The sequence below is a fragment of the Eptesicus fuscus genome, chromosome 19 (genome assembly GCF_027574615.1).
Source record: "Eptesicus fuscus isolate TK198812 chromosome 19, DD_ASM_mEF_20220401, whole genome shotgun sequence".
Lineage (NCBI taxonomy): Eukaryota > Metazoa > Chordata > Mammalia > Chiroptera > Vespertilionidae > Eptesicus > Eptesicus fuscus.
Window position 1 is genome coordinate 35,107,341 of NC_072491.1, and position 19,812 is coordinate 35,127,152.

Consider the following 19,812-nt stretch of genomic DNA (forward strand, 5'->3'; position numbering starts at 1 on the left):
TTTTAGAGATGAAACCAAAAGTAACATGTATTAGATTAAAAGCAAAATGAGTCAGTATATAACTAAGAGAGATACATAATTAAAGGGTCTCGTTTTAGGGCATCAGTTTTTTATTAAAAAGAAATAAGCTTGTATAAATATAATCATACATCCATCCAAACACACATGCACACACATACCAATTTTCTCTTTTAAAAGACTGTTTTAGGTTTGCATCATTAAATTTAACTGGGCTCAGGCTAAACAAATATATTTTACACTGTTGGGAAAACCTACTTTCTCATGTTACCACAAATGCATTTTAGAAAGGATCTAACCCAAAAGGTTTGTCTTCCAGAGGAAATGCCAATGGAAAGAGGGAACTCTGAAATGACCTCCTGGGAGAGTGTGTTTGCATTCTGAGAATGGTTTTGGTGATGATGCTAACTCATACCTGACAATTGAAGGAGAATGAGTAGAACTAATGAGAACACTGAATTAAAGAGAAAAATAGTCTAGTATCCAATTATTTGTTGGGATTTCCCCCCTTCAACAGTATTGCTGGTGACTGTTATTTACCATCATGCTGAGTTGGTTTGCTTTAGCCATTATCTGCCTTAAAAAACTATGCACACTGCCAAATAGCAAACACTGTTGGCTATTTAAAATAAAAGTTGTGTTGCATGCCTGGCATTGCTCAGTTGTCAAGCACTGACCTATGAACCAGAAGGTCACGGTTTGATTCCTAGTCAGGCACATGCCTGGGTTGTGGGCTCCATCCCCAGTGTGGGGCGTGCAGGAGGCAGCCAATCAATGATTCTCTCTCATCATTGATGTTTCTATCTCTCTCTCCCTCTCCCTTCCTCTCTGAAATCAATAAAATACTGTATATTAAAAAGTAAATAAAAGTTGTGTTAAGGTGGTATTACTATTTAATCTGTAAAATTCAGGTGAAAAGGATCTACCCCAGAATGTCAGTTTGTTCTATTTCTAATGTCCTTTCTAACCCTATGGGTGGGTGCTTCCACTCTGATTCCTTTATGACCATCCAGTTTCTCACTCAAACAACTTCAGTTATCAGATATTATGGAAAGAAACCAGGTTTCTCACGTGAGCAGGGCCTATCCACCAAAGTAAAGTTTCTGGTTGAGTTTCAAAATATTTTTCTTAATTAAAAATATAGCTATTTTTTTCCCCTCAAAGGGGAAAAACCCCACTTTGAATGACAGGGGGAAACGGAAGGGGGAAAAACCCAAACCCTATTACCATGTACTAAATTATGCTAATAGAATTACAGACTTGAAAGAAACAAACTAAAAAGGCTTTTGAAGTGAGGGTTTTCTAATAACTAAGTAATTTGAAATTGGGCAGAATTACACATCCATAGGGGCCACCATATTAACTTCCTAGCAGCAAAAAGGTGTGTGTTTCCTCCGAGCATGTTGACCCAGGAGAACTAGGCCAGGAGCTGGTGAAGCCTAATTCTCTCCTATTCTGAACACAAGCACAGAAGACCCTAAACCATTCTCCTAATGTTCCCAGGAAACAACTTAAATGTTTTAGGACTTGGTGACAATAGTGACCTTTAAAATACCTTGAGCTCTTGCTCAGCTGGTGTGGCTCAGTTGTTGAGTGTCACTCTATGAACCAAGAGGTCACGGTTCAATTTTCACTCAGGGCATATGCCAAGGTTTCCAGCTTGATCCCCAGTAGGGGGCGTGCAGAAGGCAGTCGGCCAATGGTTTTCTCTCATTAATGATGTTTCTATCTGTCCCTTCCTCTCTCTGAAATCAATAAAAATATATTTAAAAAAATAAAAATCATGAGTTCTTAAAGAAGACAAGAAAGACAATTCTCTTCTGATCTTTTTGTATTACGCACACCATAATGATTCATTTGTCTACTCACCCAATTACAAGGGATGAGACTCACTGCTAATTGGGTATCAGGTGGGTGCCTTGCCATTAGGGAATGATATTAGGTCATTATGTTTCTTATCTATATTTACTAAATATCTGTGATGGAAGAAATTAACTCTCTTTTGGTCCCTTGGAGTAGGATGGGGGAAATGTATATCTAGACATTTTTTTTAACATTCTAAAAAAATGGCTTATTAGGACCTTCATTAGCAGCTATAAATAGTAAACTTAGCATCACATAGTAGGCATTTTTTACTATTTTTGTAAAGGCATTTAACTGTGCTAAATAAGGAATGAATATAATGATGTCATCCTCTGTTGAAATATTCATATCAAATTCTCCATACAACTCTGAACTCAAACTCGACAGAAAACTGCTCAATTTCCTAAAGATTCTTATAGTATAGGAATAGTTTCAAAGGGTAATTACTTTTTTCCCCAAGTAAGATCAGCCTTCCTGTCACCAGCAGTGTTTGAGATGTTTGGGGCTTTACCTTTGATGACTACATGACATGCCAAGTTCTATGGGTCTACAGATTCATCACTCTCCAAATTTATAGGGATGTATGCAGTGTGATTTGATAAATTGTTTTGTTTTGCCTTTCATCACTCACACGTTATTGAAAGGACGCTCCCTGTATATCTTAGGCATCATCTATCAAAAATAAGGCTTTGGGGAGAACAAATAAAATGCAGTAAAAACTTGTTGAACTGATATCTATATAATATGAATGTGTCATCTCTGAATATGAAGGACCACTATATGAGGCTCATATTTTATTTTTTTTAGCAAGTTTACATATCTGTTTTTCAGTGGCTTCAACTGCACTTTGGTTCAAATGTTTGCAATGCTTCCCAAGCGTCTTTGGGAGAAAGTGCTATAAATTAGAGTGATTATTAATCTTACTAAATCCGTCCCTTTTTTACTGTCATTTGCTTAGGAGATCCGTGCTTCCTTATGATGGATTGGCTTGGCAACTTACTTGACATCCTCGTACACGAAATAAGAAGTTGAAGTTTGATACTCAGTTTTGCTTTGCTTCCTTTTTAAAGGAAAAAGAAGTCTCTATTAAATTGACACACAGAAAAACAGTTAAAAAGAGAATACTATGGCTTTATAATTGCTAGACCTGGCAATTAAAATCAAGGTGGAAATGATAATTATTGCATTTATTCATTAAAATTCTATGAGAATGACAAGTTTCCTCTAATTAATAAAATGTTCTCTCTCCAAGGCCACTAATGACTATGAATGCATGAAAACATGTTTGAATCCCAGAAGCAAATTGCTTTACAGATTATAGGGCCTAAATTTCTCATCAGAGACATAAGACATAACAGTCAATAGTTCTGTTAAGCAGATTCCATGGTTAAAATGTTCACCACTTTTTAGACCTTAAGTGATATTCAGCATAACAGATAATGGGAATTTTACCTTGCCAATGTTTAGTGCTCAAATCAAAGAAAATAAATAAAAATTATAAAGGAAGACTTCAAATATGAAATATTTTGATATGAAACATTTCAAAGACTGATCATTTTCAGGGCTGTTGATAGCATGGGGCAAATGGGAATTCTCATACACAATTAGGTCTTAGAAAGAATTAAGTATGTCTTATTGACCCAAAGATTTCTAAGGCATGTGGTTGAGTGAAAGAAGTTATAGGAAAAAAATTCTACACTTCCCATGCTACAATTTATGTAAATGCTTCCTCCCCTCATGTATATATAAAGTAAATGCAAAAACAAACATCTAGGAGGCTTCAAACCAAACTCCCTACCAAACGTGAAACAGAGATTGGGGGAGTGAAAAGAGGGTGTGAGGAGAAGGGGCTTTTCACATTTTTACTCTAGATACTCCTATTTCAGTTAAATATTTTATAGCAAGATATACCCTCACATTTCTTAGGTAGTCACTATTTTAAAGAAATCACAGCTTTACCTTGTGCACAAATGTTCATAGAATTTCAGAGCAGGCAAAACGCATCCTTCCATTTCATTGAGTTTATGGTTCGTAAACTATATTCTGAAGCCTTAAGAACTTTCTAGAGTCCCTTTGGGGGAAGGAATGAAGACTGCCGCTGGTGGCCTTCAGACACTATCACACACACAGACAGACATACCACCCTGCCATCTCTGGTCTCCAGCTTTGCCTTTCTCTGTTTCACAAATTAGAATTAAATGTAAGATTTTGTGTGAGCAGTGTTTCAGGACTTAGAAATATTTCAGGGCTATACCACCTCCATTTTGAATTTGTCCCCACAATGACAAAGTGATTTGCCCAAGGCCACACCCTAGTGGCAGAGCCCAGACAGTACATCTCTCTCCCTCCCTGGTGCCCTGTACCACGTGGCCTCTTCATAACCTGGGGGTACCTCACTTCATATGCATGTCACATGTCCCCCTTCCTTGGAAATCAGAAGTAGCCAGCAGTAGATGCAAAGTGATGAGCACACCTCAGTCTACACTAGGTTTCCAATTCCTTTCTACTTCAATGTATATTCATCCTTCAATACTATATACTGGTGAAATCACTTGAAGTCTCCTGGTTTCCTTTAAGAAGGATAATTGTTGTAGAAAATAACCTGAATAAGTATGCAAAATAAGAAAAAGGTCAGTTTCCACTATTTTCCTCAAGATAAAAAGATTGCCAACCTAATTAATAAAGTACAGTTATTAGAGTCAGTGAATATATAACACTAAAGTCACTAAAGCTATTTTGAGTACAAAACAGCTTAAATGAGTCACCTCCCCATCCAATTAAGAGCTGACCTACAGGATCCAACAGGATGATAGCTCAAAGGGGGCAGGAGGGGCAATCATTCTGCAGGAACCAAGCTGCAGAGGGCAAAGGGAAAGCATCTCACTGGGCTGTTAGGTATTGTCACACAATGAAAAATGGCAATGAAGCAGAGGGAAAGGGGGTGGGAGGAGGCAGAAGAGGATAACAAGGGAATAAATGGTGATGGAAGGAGACACCACTTGGGGTGGTGAACACACAATACAATATGGAGGTGATGTATTATAGAACTGTACCCCTGAAACCTATATAATTTTATTAACCAATGTCACCCCAACAAATTCAATTAAAAAAGAATATGGAAGTTAAAGATACAATAGAAACTCTGAGCCAACAGTCAGGAAATTGTCTGAATTATGCTCTTTCCATTATTCTAGCATTATTGTATGTATGTATGCTCATATTGCCCATCATTTTTAATAGTATTTTAAGAAGAAATTGTAAGTTATCTCTGAGCCTCCTGGCGACCTTCCTTCATTGTGTCTCTTTACTTCCTTGTGTTTATATCTTGAAAAAAATGCGTCTTGAATTTTTAAGCAGAATGTGACTCTTCATTCGTAAAATAAAAACATATTTGAAAAGTCAAAAAAAGAATGGCAATAAAATGACAACCTGACATAGACAACCAGACTCCCACTAACAACAATCTTTCCTTCTCAGAATTCCTCGTCTGTTGTTTTTTAAATTATGTTAGTATCACTTATTTTAGCTTTGAATTATACATTGCTCAGTGCTGTGGCTTAATTATTAACTTGTGTGAGATATATCTTTCCATCCAGATCATAAGCATAGGAAGGGAAGGTTGTATCTTAAAGGGTATCTGTTAGGCCTACACAATGAATTAATTAGTAGGTAGCCAATAGGTATGACTACCCACCATGTGCCAAGTGCTGTGCTAATGGCTAGAGATACAGAGGCGTGTCAACTTGGCTAGGCCATAGTACCAAGTCACTTGATCAAACAACAGTAATCTAGGTGTTGCTGTGAAGGTATTTTGTGAATGAAGTGAACATCTACAAACAATTGACTTTAAAAGAAATTACCATCAATAATGAGGTTGGCCTTGTCTAATCAGTTGAAGGCCTTGAAAGCAAAACTGAATTTTCCTTGAGAAAGTAGAAATTCTGCCTCAAGATTATAGTATCAATTCCTGTCTAAAATTCACCAGCCTGCCTTCCTTCCCTATGGATTATACTAGTAGACTTGATAGCTCCTACAATTCTGTAAGCCAATTAAAAAAGATTACACACATACATCTAATATACATTTCACTTCACATGTGTGTCACATATCATATATACATACCTTATATATGCGTTCTGTTTCTTTAGAGAACCTGGGTTAATACAAGCATTGAACAAGATTCAAGGTTCTGTTATTATGAAACTTAAATTCTTCTAGGGTAAACTAATCACTAATCAAAAGAAATATAGTGAATGACAGGCTGCGTAGAAAATAAAGCAAGACAAATATGATTGCAAGTAGCTAGAGAGCTACATTTAAGCTGGGTGGTCTGGGAAGGCTTCTCTGAAGTGGTGGCATTTAAGCTGAAACAGGAGTTGATAGTCTCATTACTTTTGTGTTTATTCCATAGAGCCTGTTTAAAGTGATTTACATAGTATGCACTCAATTATTTTGAATAAATAATGAGCAGATTAATAGCATGATTTTATAGAAGATTGACCATTCTAATTTTAGGCAACTAAGAAACAAGCCGAGTTTAAGACCTTAATGAGAAGAAAGTCTTTTCTCCAAGCTGCAATTACATCAACTTGGAGCTGGAAGCTCTTGTTTCTGACTTGATTAATGAACGGAGGTGACTGATTAAGTTGTTCTGGGTATGCAATTCCTTTTACCTGCACTAATTTGAAAACAATATAAATATAACACAGTCAGTAGATAAGGTACAAAGCAGAACAAATACCACTTTCTGACCCCAAACTGCCTCTTCTTGCCTCCTTCTCTTCCTCCTTTCCTTCAAAGCACATAAACACTCGCCCACCATGTGCCCCCTACACACACACACATACATACACACACCATTGAATAATAAAAAGTAAACACAATTGGCCAGATTTTATGGGTTATTTATCAGGGAGAAAAGATCCTGTATTTTTTTTCTCTTCTTTTCTTTTTTCTCTTCTTCTCTTCTCTTCTCTTCTCTTCTCTTCTCTTCTCTTCTCATCTCTCTTTTCTTCTTTCCTTCTTATGAATTATATCTGGCCACTTATGTTTACTTTCTTTATTATTCAATGGTGTGTGTGTGTGTGTGTGTGTGTGTGTGTGTGTGTGTGTGTGTGAATGTACATGTGTGTAGGGGTCATAGGGGGCACATGGAGGGGGGGAGTTGAAATTCTTTCAAACCTAACCCAAGAGATAACCTTAGCATCCAAGAGCTGTACCTCAAACCAGTGAGGGGAAATCTGACAATCATTTCAGATTGTGCAGTGAGATCCAGATCTGCCTCTGAAGGAATGCAGAATTGAAGTTTATATTTCTTAGCACAGATAAGCTGACTTCTGAATGTGAGTATATGAGATACATGTTGTGGCTAAAGACTAAATGTATGCAAAAGCTAGGACCATCATCAGCTAGTTTGTTTTTACTAGGGTTTCTTGGATTACTGGATTTCAAGTGATATGTAAGAACTGGTGTTTAACATTGCTTAAAAATATTCATTCTGGCCAGTTGGGTTTCATGGGGGTCAAAGATGAACAGCGTAGTCATGTCCAAGACTAAAGGAGAGAATAAAAAAAGCAAAAGAGGTCCAATGACGAAATTACAACATCCATTTCAGAAGCTGTACACAAGAAAGACAGACTCAGTGTCTCTAGTTACATCCCATGAGGTGTTGTCCCTGCCCTCCAGCAACTCAAATGTAGGAGCCTAGACAAACTACATCTTGTGTGAAGCCATCCAGAACAGGATACTTGGAATGGTGGAGAATAATATGCTGGCTTCTTTAAAGGTTCAGAAAGTTTCCAGTAAAGGAATTATGTCTTAAATTAACTTAAAATGGTGGTTACTCCTATTGGGAGGAATTAACTGAGTGAGTTAGGACTGTGCTGTTGGTCCCTTTGCAGTTGTCACTCTGAGACCTCTTTCCTCCCTGTCTTGAGTTGTGATTTGAAAAGTGTGATTAGAAGCCGATGCTTCTGAACAGAGAAGGTACTTCTGGAGCATTTTCAAGCAGGCTCTCATCGGCAGTAGAGGTTGACCAGAGCAGGGAGAGTGTGAGGAGATAGAGGCGGTGCTAAAGACTTCATTAATGCCTATGCTCTGAGAAGCAGATGGAATATTTTGCCCAACAGGCCTGAGCAGGATTTTCCCAGTAGCGGGGCCTGGTTTTGGGGTAGGTCCATAGGTGACAGACTTGAACAGCTTCTTGTCAGCAAAGAAATAGGAAAAGAGAAAGGCCATGATCAGTTCAACAGAAACAATACTTGTACAGAGTCAAGGATGATAGATTTTTAGATTAAAATTGTCCACAGAAATTAGTTTCTCGGCTTTATTAGATCAATGATAAACTTGAAGCTCAGCGAGAAACATATTTCACCTAAAGAAATTCCTCCTTTCTTCTGCCAGGAGCAGGTACTTACTTCTGTTCTCTAGGTGGAGGCAACCCACATCTATCAATAGGTTCTTGACAGGACACCATCTTTGCAGAACTTGCCCTAGAGCCTAGTTTTCAATAATATTATAGCAAAAGACCACTTATAAATAAAATTCTGGTTTGGTTTTGTTTTGCACTTTATGTGTCAGCTTGTGGTGGTCCCTCCTAGCCACAGGGATTCAAGATAAGCACATTAATAATAATAATATTAATAACAACAACGCCAATGGTATGGATTTACATGCAAGAGTTAAAGATACTAGGCGTTTCCCTGTGAACCCAATACTTCTGATGGTCCACTATGGTCACAGCATTCTATGCAGCACAGCACAGCACAGCACAGCCCTTTCCTGCCACACACACACACACACACACACACACACACACACACACACAGCTTAAGCTACCTACCTTGACCTCCCATTTGCTCTAGTCTCTCGGAGTGTCTCCATCTTTCGTGGGCCCTGGTGTCCCAGACAACTTTCATGGGGCTGTGCTCTATTCTGATATTCCCTCTCCTGTTTTTAGATAAATCAGCTTGTAAAACACTGTTCTGCATAATGTTTATTCAATTTTTCTAATCCCAACCCTTGACCAAATGCTTCCTGGCCTTCAACTCTGTGCAGGAAGTGAAATGCCCTTGCTATGTATCCTCGTCTGAACTTGATTTCAGACGGCCTCCCGCCTCTTCCATCCTCTCTGGGTTCCTTCCCATTGATAACTTTCCACTGTAAATGAGATAATATGTGATTGAGCAATGACCTATGACCAGAATGTAGGCGTGCACCCTGTGCTCCCTTGCCCCAGTCTTGGTCCCCGTCTATCTACTATTAGCACTACAGTCACTTCCTAGGAGTGAGTGTTAACAACACCTGTTTGAATTTCTGCAATTCTTGCCATTGTAAGTCGGGTGTGGAAGCCAAAGCAGAAAGCATCACTCAAACAAACCAGTGTTCTGAACAGAATTATGACCCGCAGGTAATCCATGATTCTATTAATGGTTTGTTCTTCCCTGCTCTGGCTGAGATATTAGCCACCGTTGTGTCTTTAACCATAAAAAACGGGCAGATGAGGTGACAGTGGAAACAGGTCCTTGATTAAAAATCAATGCCCTGCAAACCTGCAAATTAGATAATCAGAGTAGACGGGGCAGTTTCTCACAAACACACCAAGGCCATAGACCACACAGAAAACAAACAGCACAGGTCTAAAGGATTTGAGATAAGGAATGTTTGGAAAAAGTACACAAATATGCTTTAAAAAGATAATGGTAGCTGATATCCATCTCAAGTCTTTAAAACAGCAAAAAATATCTGATCCCAAGAACACCAGGCAGCCCACGTGAGCCCCGTTTGGTCCTCCCCTCCGGAACTAAGCAAAGTTTCACTATCTTGTTGCCAGAGCCAAGAAGTGAATGATCGACACTAATGGGATTTTTAATCTTCAACCTAATTAATTTGTTAAAATTGAGGCTTACTAGGGAGAATCAGCACAAAGGAATTAATTAAAGCAAAGGAATTTTTGCTGGATTGAACAGCTGACTGCTGACTATAGCTCGGATACGCACAGAGACAGATATTTTACATTCATTTTCACTTTTCTCTTGCGTGCTTTGCTATTTCCATTTGCAAAAGAGCCTCAGTTGCCAAAGCTGAGACTGCCCACCTCTGCCATCGGCCTGGGCAACACTGTACTGCTATTCAGGAGATTTCCTTGTCTGTCACACTATATACCCTTGACCTTGTTGGACCTGGTTTGTCTGGCATATGGCAAGTGTTTGATACATGTTTGCTGAAAGAATGAACGTGTGAATAAGTAAATAATTTTAACTTTAAAAATTGGTGGCAATAAGCGATGGCATTTAATGTTTCAGCTTACTTTCCTCGCCTGTGGTTATTCCATGAAAAGAGGCAAAGATAAAATAAAAGGGGCATTTTCATCTTTACAGAAACTAAGCAAACTGATGTTTACAACCTTATGTAGCATGCAGACCTAACCCTGAGCAGACTCACTATCAATTCCAGGTACACCTGAGGTGCTATTAATGAAAAATAAAGCAATACCTTTGTTTTAGATCAGAGAGAATTGAAATATTTTTTATGAGTCAGCTTTGTACAACTTAATATATAGCTATACACAACTATTCAACTATATATACAGCTGTCTACAAGTATTCAACTACATGTATATCTATGTACAACTAGGCAATTATACAATATGTTCAGGAAAGCAATATTTGTAAATTTTATCACAAGTTTCCCTGACTTAATATCATTACATAATGATCATAACTTAAAGGTTTTTTATGGTTGGTTTGTTTTTTATAGCTGGAGGTCTTAACCATGAATAGTAACTAGTAGATAATATTCTGCACAATAACAGTTTCAATCGACTGAGTTTCATAGGATGCTTGTCTGTATTCTTTTTGATTCCTTTAAACTTGGCAGTTTAGGCTACTTTATCTTCAAACTTTAGGACAAATCATATCTCTAAGTAAATAAATAAGAGCAGTAATTCCCAAAGTCACTATAGGGTTTGTTCTTGCACTGACTTTCATTCTTCAACCAACTTTTTAAAAAGTATCTACAGCACATCGCCAACAACAGTGCCAGACACTGGACATATGTGTAATGAACAAAACACAGTCTTCCTTCTGAGAGGTCTGTAGCTGATAGGGGAAGTAATAAAACCCATATTATTGTACAACGTAGCAGTTGCTATGAGGAGGTGTCTATTGGCAGCAGGAGAGGAGACAGCAGGGACCCTCTTGGGGTAAGGAGGGGGGTGGAGGAGGCATCACAGGACAATGGCACCTTGGAGAGTAAGCAGAATTTCAGCAGATGGAGTAGAAGACTGAAGAGAAGGAATCAGCACAAACCAAGCATGGGGGTAGAACTGGTTGTGGGTGGATAGAGAACACGGATAGGGCGGAGAAGACAGTCTGATGTCTGGAAACCAGCTAAAAAGATCTAGACCAGACTGGAAGGGGAAAGGCAGAAAGTCATTGAAGGTTTCTGATTAAGGACAGGATTTTAAATCCCTATGGCACCACTGAGAAAAAGAGGCAAGAGAGAGGAAAGGTTGGAAAATCCTGGGAGAGCCCCCGGAGCCCCCTGCAGGGTAGCTTCAGTGAACCAGCACAGGGGAGCTGGGCAGTGAAAGCAGCTGCTCTCATTGTCCTTTGCCTCAGGCAGCTGGCATTTCCCAGGGCTCTCAGCTGATTAAAGCAACACAGCATCTCCCCTCTACCCGTAGACCTACTGGGAGAAATCTACACAAACATACCAATTGACTTAACAATTGGCAACTCCTTAATTGCAGACCACCGAAGCCAAGGAAATAGATTGTGTCATGATGAAGGTGGGCCAGGGTCAGAATGTGGACAAAGGCAAAGGGGTGGAGAGCTGACTGGTAACATGAGATAGGAAGACCAGTGTCAATGAAGGCAAGGACGGGCAGGTAAGCATGGCAGGTTTAGGCCGTCAAGTTACAAAGCCTAGGATGTCAATTAAATCATGGAGTTGCACCAGGATAGAGAAATAACTGAGACCTATACTCTGGGAGCACATAGGTCAGACAGACTGAGATCAGGGTCTAGATGGGGTCTGGGTAAGGAGCACCGAACACTCGTAAGGTCTGTCTGAGAAAACCCTGCTTTTATATTCACATGTGGAGGCAGGTGGTCAAGTGCGGTGGCAGCACAAGGGCAGGATGGTGGGAGGGGCGGGGCCCACCCTGGGCACAGGCACTAAGGTTGCACTCTGCAGAGAATTGAAAGATAATGACAAACCTACTGGAAGTTGGTCTGCTCTTTCTTATTACCATGAGCCAACAATTCTAAACAATGATCATGATCATATACTCATCCTAAACAAATTTTTGTTGATCTAAATTCTAAGCAGTTGTTGGGCTTACGAGAATTAGCTAATTTTTGTTACATTTCCTTCATGAACATGGTATTCTGCATGAAAGTAAAATTAGGAGAACCACCAGTTAACCAGCTGTCCCTTCTGACACACCCAGACTCAGTTACACCCAGCTATTTCAAGAGTAAGTTCTAAATTGTTCGAAAGAAGTACATTAACTTTGAATGTAACTCCTAACCAAGGCATTCTACATAGTCCTTTGCTTAAATAATAAATTCTAAATCAATATGATAGCCCAGTGCTTGTATGGTGGAGAGTCTGTGTCACAATTCATTTGATGTAACACCTTAGGGTTTTTATTTGTGCTTTGCAGGTTAAACAATGCATCAACGCAAACTGCAAGGTATAGTATTTTCACTTGATAAATGCAAATTTCAGTTCATACATGAAGTATTTTCTGATTTTGAACAGGATCTATCAAATTGAAATTTATTTTTTATTAACGTAAACAACTAAAATACTAAGAAAATACTTATTACAGATTGTTACATAATTTATCATTAAATGGCATTGTCATAGAGAGAAAGGAGTATTAAAAATCCCCTCTGGGAATATGTTTGTATATTTTCAGAAAACAACTCTGAGATCATGTGGATTCCTGCAACAGAGAGGAATTGACAGGAGTGCTCCAGCCATGAAGACAGAAGAGAAACAGTCCAGAGATGGAAGACGCTGACGATGCCTTGCCATACTAGCAGTCAGCAGAAGTGCGTCACTGCAGATTGCCCAGGACCAAACCAGAGAGGGTCGGACCTGCATTACCACCATTTGTCCACCATCCAGAACTGAAATATCATTGCTGACATGTACACATAAGCAACTGTTTGACATAGAAATTGGGACTCAAAAGAACTGTTGGCCCAGAAAGAAACTCACTACAGACTGATTCATTTGCCTCTCAGCATAACCATTATTGCTTGTCTCATTTTTGGTTCCTATAAGTGTATTCCTAGTATCACATGAGCTCACTCATCTAGTGGAAATGATGAACAACATATACTGAAGAACAAGAACAGCATCGATCAGACTGTCAGACCTCAGAGGGAAAGTAGGAGAGGGTGGGGATAAGGGAGAAAGATCAACCAAAGGACTTGTGTGCTTGCATATGAGCTTAACCAGTGATCACGGACAACAGGGGGGTGGGAGCATGCGTGTGGAGGGGTTTGGGATGGGAATGGGGTGGGGGGGTTGAGGACAAATATGTGATACCTTAATCAATAAAGTAATTAAAAAAAAAGAAACAACAAATACATATCTATCAACAAGTGAATCTAAAAATCAAGTGAATAAAAAATCCGGCCCTAACTGGTTTGGCTCAGTGGATAGAGCGTTGGCCTGCGGACTCAAGGGTCCCAGGTTCGATTCTGGTCAAGGGCATGTGCCTTGGTTGCAGGCACATTCCCAGTAGGGGGTGTGCAGGAGGCAGCTGGTTGATGTTTCTCTCTCATTGATGTTTCTGACTCTCTCTCCCTCTCCCTTCCTCTCTGTAAAAAAATCAATAAAATATAAAAATAAAATAAAAAATCTGATGAACAGAAAAAATAAAAATTAAAATAAAAAAAATCCCTTCTGGGGCCCTGCTGGTTTGGCTCAGTGGAAAGAGCGTCAACCTTTGGACTGAAGGGTCCTGGTTCGATTCCAGTCAAGGGCACATGCCCGGGTTGTGGCCTCGATCCCCAGTAGGAGGCAGCCAATCAATGATACTCTTTCATCATTGTGTTTCTATCTTTCCCTCTCCCTTCCTCTCTGAAATCCATAAAAATATATTTTTAAAATTTCCCTCTGGATGTTAAATACACTAGTTGTGATACTGTTTGAACAAAGGTGGTTGAAATGGGGAGTCTGAGAGCAAGAAGTGAGAACATGGCAGCTCCTGAGAGAAACCCAAAATGTTACATATCTGCGTTCAGACTGAGGGCAGACACATTTTTCATGCTGAAATTTACAAAAAACAAACAAACAAATAAACTTAAAAATGACTTTTTTTAAACATAGCTCCAAGGCCAAGCCTTAGACGTCTGTGACATTTTGTACTCTTCTACATGGTGGTGATACATCAGAGGGAGACCTCCCATGTGACCAGAATCGCTCAGCACATAACAGCTACACTGGGAGCTCCCTGAGAGCAGGACTGTACGTTTCATTTCTGACCCTGCCAGTTCTATCACAGTACATGGATCAGCTAAGGTATTGACAGAATGAATAAGCAAATGAATAGATTTCAAGGAAAATGAAGGGCTTCTAGCATAAGAGTTCCTGTCTTTCTTAAAATGTTATCCAATTAGCTTATTTTGTCTTCAGTTTTATATGCATTCTTTCCTCAGCCCTTCATTAATAAATATTTATTGGTTCCTATTCTGTGGTGGCACTATTTTAAGCATCAGGAATATAATAACTGAACAAGCAGTGCTCAGACCATGGGTAAAGTGCTTCCTGATCACTGAGTTACATGATCTAACATCTTGTGTGGGACACACCCATGTGCACCTGCCTACACTGGCTAAGCAACCCTGCCAACCACTCAGGAAATAGGGACTAAATGGAACTCTCCTTTGAGTCGCACTGAGTGACCTGGGTTTTACACAGTGTGAAGCCATCCAATGTAAAACCTTCAGAGAACCTCTTCTGAGATTTATGATGGGTCTGAAATTGAGTCCTACTAATTATAAGGGACAGTCACACTGGGTTTGGACTCAGAGCTTGTACTCTCTCATTAAATTTACCACCTGGCAGGTAGTAGACCCTCAATAAATATTTATTAAATGAATTAATCATATAATATCCATAATGGCTCACTTGCGATATATTAATAATATATAAAATTCTCCGTAATATAGTCTCTATTGCAACTTGATTTCTCTTACACTCTTCACTCAGTCTTAAATGGTCGTTCACGCCTGTTTTCTTTGACTAGTTCACTGCATTAAAACACTGCTTTCTCCACACAGGCTTGCAAGTTAAATATGCTAGCAGAAATTCCTATTAATTCCATTCCAAGTATTATTTGCACAGAACTGATCCACCATAGCCGTCTGCTAATGATGCATCTGTCATTTTATTGACACCCCTAAACAGCTTTATTCTCTTTTCTAATTAAGAGACAAAACTGGTATTGTCAGCTGATGAACCGACATTTGGGGGCTTTTGTTCTAATGTAAAAGGCGGCACATTATGATGCTAGCACAAAAACTCAGGAATGTTAACAGAAAAGCCCACCAGACAAAATATATTTACATGTAAGACTTGAATGAAGCTTGTGATAAGCCTAATACGCATATAGTATTTTGAGTTACAGGGGGGAAAAATGTACACTCACGGCAAAATACATTAAAAAATGGGGTGCTTCCTTCCTCCCTCACTGGCCACTGCAATTCAGAACAGAGCAGCCTCCTGGGCTCACCGGACAATCACAAACCCTAAGAAAAAAATTAAACCTTTTTAAAGCTGACCAAAATGATATGCTGGAATATGTTGTCATAGACACAACAGTAACACTGAAATAATAGCTAAATAAGAACTAAAAGTTCTTAGAGAAAAATGATAGAAATGAGGTAAACAGCACATTTTTAAGGGCTTTTTTTAAATTAAAAAAAACACAAAACAATGATTTCCTGATGATCATATTCGCAAATTGCCAGAAAAATGACAATTCCGTACAAGTACAGGACTAACAGCTCACCAGAACGTTCTCAAGCAACTGAGGAGGACAAGCTGTAAAGGCTGTATCACCAGCACATTAAAAATCTAATCTGAAATCATAGCATGTCAGAAAATTAAGGATTCATCAAAATATTCCCAAAGGTTATGCGCTGAAAGGAATGCATAAGAAGGAAACACACTCCTTGATTTCTTTACACAGAAATGTACTGTAGAATCTACGTTTTAAACTTAACTATAAAATGTGGTCTGTCAGATGAGCTCATTGTTAAAAGCAGCTAGCATACATTCTGGCACACAGGAAGTGTTTGATAATGTTAGCTGTTCTTATTATCATTATTATTGGGATGTCAGAATCAGCTCATTGCCTTTCATGGCTCCTTCCCCCAAGGTTTAAAGGAACCCTAGAAGGATTTCTTGTGGCTAAGCCAAATACTTCCGGCTAATTCTGTCTCTACCTTCCTTCCTGGATATTTTTTTTGGTCTGATTTGGCACTCTAGTTCCAAGCTCTGATCTACCTAAATTCTCCCACTCGGTCAAAATGCTTAGGACTGAAGGTTTGAATTGTATGTCTTGCTTTTATTGTTCATTTCACCCCAACTCTGTCTTTCAAGTCACTCTCAATCTCAGGAACTATGGGCAAAATCTCCCACATAGTCCAGGGCTATGCTCAAATTCCAGCTTGTGGAGAAGCAGAGTTCAGGTATACTACAAGTGATTATCATTTCATTAAGTCTGCTCTCTGCCTGAACCAAGGTTGAGAGCCCACCAGCATCCTAGCTACTATAAGCCCCTAAAACAGTCAGATCTTAATCTTCTGCTTAAAGACGCTTCTAGGGTTCTTGTAGTCACTAGTCTAGCAGCATTTACTTAGCATCAATTCTTTATCCCAAGAAAAGTCAGAACAGAAGAAGGTACCTTATCTCAATTAAAAAACAAACTCCTTCTGTGACAACAAAGCCAACTTCTTAGTTACAAATAAGATGTCTCATTTGCTGGGATGCAGTAGACACCCATGGCATCCAATAACCACCATCCTCATGGGAGCTGCCATGTGCAATATGACCCAGGTTTCAGTTGATAGGTCCAGGGTGGATATCTCACCCACGCTGAGCCAAGCTGAGCCTTTTGGACAAGCTAAGAGGTGGGGCTCATGTGGTGATATTCAGAGGAAAGCAAAACAGTGTCAACAGTCAGTATGTGGTGGCACAGCTGCTGCTGGGATGACTGTTCTCTCCAAAGAGAAATAAAGGGGAAAGTGAAGAGGTACAGAATATACGGTGATAACCATGTCTGTATGCAAACATAACTGATGTTTCAGGAGGGATCCTATCCATATGTTATGAGTCCTGGATAGACCTTTCATATCCCAAGAAATCAGAAGTATTATATTATCAGAACTTGGGGAAGCTGCTTTTGTTAAAGACTAAAGTGATATATACCCAAAGCCATTATATATACACATGTGTGTATGTCTGTCTATCTATTTATCTATCATTTATATGTCTGTTTATCTATCTATCTATCTATCTATCTGTCTGTCTGTCTGTCTGTCTGTCTGTCTATCTATCTGAGTCAGAAAGAGAGAGAGAAGCAAAGAGATTGTGATGTCAGTTTCTGAAAAGGAAGAGAACATAATGGCAATTGGACAAGGAACACTTTGTAAAGTATATGATTGTTAACCACTATGCTGTGCACCGGAAACTTATACAAAAATTATTGAATGTAAACTATAACTAAAAAATAAAATTCAAAAAAGAATGCATATGGTTGCATTTCTATGACAGTCCTTATATGTATTGAGTTTTTAGGGGCAGGAAAGTTTAGAGTTGATGGTTCATAGACCTGTGAAACATTCATAACCTTTTTTGTTGAACTTCAACGTCATTAAGATAGTAAAACTAGAATGTCTACTTCTCTTCATGCATTCATTCATTCATTCAACAGCCAGCGTGAAGGATAAAGGGCTGACCAAACACAGTCTCTGCTTTGGATAGAGATTATCTGACTATGGAAGTCGACAGATAGAGATTTCTTCTATCATTGCTAATTCACTGACCAGTGACTAGGGTTCACTAACAGGAAACAATGAGGAAGCCCTTTGTAAAAGGAAGAGATTGTGAGGTTATAAATACATGCCCAACTGAAGCAAACATTGTTAGTCTTGACCGCCTTACGTGATTCCCAAAGCCCCCAGACTAAGCATGCGTCCTCCCCTGTGATGAGTGCTATGTGGATAGGTGGAAACAACCGTACAAATATTTTCTTGCTTTTGAAATTATTTTTGTTGCTCTAACTTAAATATGATTCTTTAAAAGAAAAATTTGAGGCAAAAAGGCTCAACTCCGTGAATGCTAGCAGAGATGGCTCAGTTCTTTTTAATAGAAATTGTTGTGTTTTTCAACTTTTTTCCTGCTTTCTAATTTCTACTTCTATTTAACTTTTATTTTATTGTCAAGGCAACAAAAACCGCCCCCCCGCAAGTATAGTAGATTTTATTCCCCATTAAAAAGCAAATAAAAAAACAACAACTCTTTCCCCTTCGAACATATCTTTATTCAGACCTTCATTTTCCTCTCCAATGTTGTACATGCCTATTTCAGTCTGTCTAACCAGATGAGGCTTCCTTTTGAATAAACTCTTATTTTCCTCAGATGGTCCTCTGGGCTAATCCCACTGATAAGCTGGTCTTTTCTCTTGTCTTCTTATCAGAGAAAAAAGTGACAATCTCTGCCTGACCTAGGTCTGTGAATAGAGGAGGAAATTACCAAATTTTCTACTTCATTTAAATTAAAAACATGAAATCAAACCTATGTCCTGCAGCACTGGGGCACTGTTTTATGGAAAATATAGAAGTTTCTATGATTGATAAGAATTCACAATAAACCAATGCACGGGCCTGTTGAGAATTAAAAACACAGAAAATAAAGGTGTTGACAGTTGTCAGTGACACAAATTTCCACTGCTTTAGCCAGAAATATGGTTCTAATAAAGCACATTGTATGGCAATAAAAAGACACAGATGATCCTATTACATGCTTTCACTTTTCCGGAGCTTTTAAGATTGAAATTAAAATTTGAAGCAATATTTAATAATGCTATGTTACATGTGGAGTAAGATTTTCTCAAGCATCCTCCACTCCCATGTTCCACAGTGTGCTCATGCCATTTTAAACTCTGCACTATGCAGTCAATGCCATGCAGGTCCACTCTATCTGTACCTGCCGCCAAGCCCACACTACCTCCTTTGTGACCCAGATGTCACCCAACATCCACCCCACGCACAAAATCTCCCCCTTTTTAGTGGAAATTATTTCAATTGTTTGGAGAATTGTTTGAATTAAACTGCCTTCATTTTGTCTCCTGATTAATTCAGAAATGCATAATAATACCAAACAAAATTACTCCTAGATGTTTCGCTAAAGAAGATACGCAAATGACCAATAAGCACAGGCAGAGATGTTCAGTATCATTGGACATTAGAGAAATGCAAATCAAAAGTATGATGAGATATCGTTTTATGGAAAACTGTCTGGCTGATCCTTAAAAAGTTAAACACAACGTTATCATATGACCCAATAATTCCACTCCTAGGTATACTCAAGAGAAGTAACATACCTCCATGCAAAAACATACACATAAATGTTCATATTAGCATTATTCACTTTAGTCAAAAAGTGAAAGTAATCCAAATGTTCAACTGATGAATGGATAGACCAATGTGGTATATCCACACAATAGCATATCAGTCACCGATAAACAATGCTACTCCATGGGTGGACCTTAAAAACATTATGCTAAGTAAAAGAAGCTAGACACAAAAGGTCATATATTGTATGATTCAATTCATACAAAATAGGCAGGGTCATAAGTTCATAGAGATAGAAAGTAGATTAGTGATTACCTAGAAATGAGGG

The 19,812-nt window shown here is 38.8% G+C and overlaps 1 protein-coding gene across 3 annotated transcripts in view; it reads right to left on the reverse strand.

Moving 5' to 3' along the window:
- Positions 1-19,812, reverse strand: part of LOC103294001 (cytochrome P450 7B1) — a 158,289-nt gene that overhangs the window by 50,538 nt on the left and 87,939 nt on the right. The gene's annotated exons all lie outside the window — the stretch shown is intronic.